Raw genomic sequence first — 3,942 nt, forward strand, 5'->3', positions numbered from 1 at the left:
GCTGCTATGCTGTGAGAAAGCCAAAACTAGCCCCTGCAGAGAGACTACATAGCTAGGCCCTAAGACTACATGGAGAGAGAGAGTTGCTTGCTATATTAGTCCTCAGCTACTCCAGCTCTTTGCTCCAATTTTTGAGGAGGTTTTTGCTATAGGGCGCGTGCGCTCGCCAGACAGAGAGAGACAGAGAGACAGAAAGTGAGAAATCACCCCCCGGGGGGATGGCCACGCCGCAATCCCTTCTCTTCCATTCTCCTCTCGGGATCTTGGGCACGCACGCACACACACCCGGCGTGAGTTTAAGCCACTGGGTCTGGGACTCGAACCATGGTCGACTACGTGGGAGTCCAGTGACATAGCCACTATGCTAACTGCTGGTCCCTTTGCTCCAATCTTAGCCATTATCTGACTTGAGTTGCATGAGTTAGAAATGCCCAGCAAAAATTAAAAATTCCTTCCCAAATTCCTAATCCATAAAAGTCATAAGAGAAAATTAAATGATAGATACCGATTTTGTTTGTTAGTTTTTGCACACGCAGTTGCCAAAGAGAGAAAGAGTGGGAAAGTGAGAAATCATCCCCCAAGGGGATGGCCACTCTGCAATACTTTCTCCTCCATTTTCCTCTCAGGATTTTGGGCATGCACACCCACCACCCAGCGTGAATTTCAAGCCACCAGATCCAAGACTCAAACAGCAGTTGGCCATGTGCCACCTGCTGGCCCTAACTGGTATTGTTTTAAGCCATCAATTTTGTGGTGATCTGTTGAACAGCTTACGTCCTCAATGATTTTCCCATCTCCTGGTATTCATACCATTGTATAGTCTTTCTGCACACTGAATAGGGCTGACTTGACCTGATAGGATAATGCAGGAATGTCAGTGTGTGGCTTTTTCTTTTTTAGTTTATTAATTTTATTTCTTGAGAAACAGAAAAAGAAACAGAAATATCGACAGGGTCTCACCACACTGCAGTTCTCCACCACCATATCCCTAGCTTCAGCCAGCCAAAATCATGGGCTCTTGGTATGTTCAGATCCATCTGGGATCTGAACCTGGGGCCTCCCATTGCATGGCAGCACTGTACCACCTGTACCACCTGCTGGACTATGGTGTGTGACTTCTGAGGCTGTCATAAAGATATTGTGGGTTCCATCTTGTTCCCTCTGAGATCACTCACTCTGGGGGAAGCCAATAACAGATAACAAAAACACCCTCAGGAAACTGTAGAGAAATGATAAACAAGCTTAAATCTCATTCTGGTGCATTAGTTTCCCATTGCTGCTGTAACAAATTACTTCAGACAGGCAGGTGGTGTGGTGGTTAAAGCACTGGACTTCCACATGGCCGAGTGCAGTTCAAGGCTCGGACCTGGAAGCTTGCTTTCTCACCGCCCCCACCTCCATCTCTCTCTGGTCAAATTAAATAATAATAGTAATTATTATTATAATAATAAATTACCATATTTTTTGTGGCTTAAACAACACAAGTTAACTTACAGTGATGTAGTTCAGAAGTTAACACCAGTCTCACTGGGATAAAATCAAGATGTCAATAGTTCCTTTCTGGGGAACCAGCAGTTAGCGTAATGGCTATGTCGCTGGACTCCCACGTAGTCGACCATGGTTCGCGTCCTGGACCTGGTGGCTTAAAACTCACGCCAGGTGCGTGTGCATGTGTGCCCAAGATCCTGAGAGGAGAATGGAGGAAAAGGGATTGCAGCATGACCATCCCCCCTGGGGGGTGATTTCTCACTTTCTGTCGCTATGTCTCTCTGACTGTCTGGCAAGCGCACGCGCCCTATAGTGAAAATCTCTCCAAAAAAAAAAAAGTTCCTTTTTGGAGACTATGGAAAAGAATCCATTTCTTTGCCTTTTCCTGCTTCTAGAATCCACTCTCACTCATGTGCTCATGGACACCTTGGAGATTATTATTCCAAAAATCACCCTCTCTGGAAGAAGAAAAATAGATCTGAGAAGCAGCCAGAGAGGGAGGAAGGCTAGCAGGAGAGTGAACTATCACAGAAACTAGAGGAGGAGAGAGTTCCCAAGAAGGCATGCTCGTCAGTAACTAACACCATTGAGAAGCCAAGCAAGACAAGACCTGAAAAATAACCATTGGATTCGGTAGCCTGATGACACCAGCCACTAGTTAGAGGAGTGCTGGGGCAGGAGCTAGTTTATGTGTGGGCACCAACAACATGAAGAAATAGACTAGGAGTGTAAAATCTTTCCAAAAACAACCATGAAGAGGAAGATGGGTAGAATAGGGAGTAGGGGGGGTAGGAGGGAACTGCAGAACTCCTTATAAAGGGAAACTTGTTGCTTTTTCCTCTTTTTTAAAATTTATTTATCTATTTATATGTTGTGATTTCAAGCTGCCTGGTCCGGGACTTGAACCTCAGTCAGCCATGTGGGAATCCAGTGCCTCAACCACTATGCCACTACTGGCCCTGCTGTTTCTTCTTTTTTTACTTTATTCATGATAGAGTGCGTGCACATGAGAGAGTAAAAGGTACACCCACCTCTACAGGATCTGGTCATACCTTCATCTCCTTCCTCCAGTCCTCCAACTGATGGGAGCTTGGCCACGTATGCATGCCAGAGTGTTTCAGGCTGACCAGGCCAGAGATTTGAATCGTGGTTGCCATGTGGAATTTGGCTTCTCCTGAGCAGCACATGACTGCCCAGCTAGCCTTGTTGCTGTTCTGAGATAAGAGAAATGAATGTCAATGCAGATGGGAAGGCAGGAGAGGCTGAAAGTATGAGATGTGTCATCAATAGATGGGCCTTCTGTGGGACCAGCAGTTGGCATAATGGCTATGTTGCTGAACTCCCATGCAGTCGACTGCGGTTCGAGTCCTGGACCCGGTGGCTTAAACTCACGCCAGGCACATGTTCATGCGTGCCCAAGATCCCAAGAGAGGAGAATGGAGAAGGGATTGTGGCGTGGCCATCCCCCCTGGGGGGTGACTTCTCGCTTTCTAGCTCTCTGTCTTTCTGGCGAACACACGCACCCTATAGCAAAAACCTCTCCGAAAAAATAAATAAATAAATAAAATAGATAGGCCATCTGTGAAAGGAAGCGCAGCTAACCCACAAAAGGCTTAGAAAGGAGAGAGAGTTGGGTTGATCCAGGCTCAGGTTTTGCCAGGCGGCCACCGTGGTAGTATAGAAGTTAGGATACTGCCAAGGGTGCAGCCAAGATATCCATACTGGGAATTTAGGGAGAGAGCGGCAGGCAGGCAGGGAGGGCTGGCGAGGCAGGAGGAAACTTGGGAGGGTAAGAAGTTTTAGCCTGGGACCAGCAGATGGCATAATGGTTATGTTGCTGGACTCCCACATGGCCATCTGTGGTTTGAGCCCTGGACCCAGTGGCTTCAAGCACATTATACTCCTATGCCTTCTTGCCCAAAATCCAGAGAGGAGAACAGAGGAGAAGGGATGGCCACATGGCCATCCCCCAGGAGTAGGGGGTGTAATTTCTTACTTTCTGTCTCACCGTCTCTCTCTGGCGAGCACACACACCCTATAGCAAAAATCTCTCTAAACTAAAATAATATAAATAAGTTTTAGCCCAAATGGAGCCTCAAATAATAATTTTGGGGCAAATGCTTGGTTTCTAAATCAAGGGCAGTATTCGCTGGATTCTGTGGTCACTGGTTTCTAGGTCCTGGATGTCCCAAAGCTTAAAGCAGTGGCTATGTAGCTGGACTCCCATGTAGTTGACCATGGTTCAAGTCCTGGACCTGGTGGCTTAAACTCACGCTGAGTGCGTGTGCGCGCATGCCCAGGATCCTGAGGAGAATGGAGGAGGAGGGACTGCTGCATGGCCATCCCCCCTGGGGGGAGACTTCTCGCTTTCTGTCTGTCTCTCTGTCTTTCTGGTGAGCGCACGCACCCTATAGCAAAACCCTCTCAAAAAAAAAAAAAAAAAAAACTTAAAGG

Source organism: Tupaia chinensis, unplaced genomic scaffold, assembly GCF_000334495.1.
Source record: "Tupaia chinensis unplaced genomic scaffold, TupChi_1.0 Scaffold000231_1, whole genome shotgun sequence".
NCBI classification, from domain to species: Eukaryota; Metazoa; Chordata; class Mammalia; order Scandentia; family Tupaiidae; genus Tupaia; species Tupaia belangeri.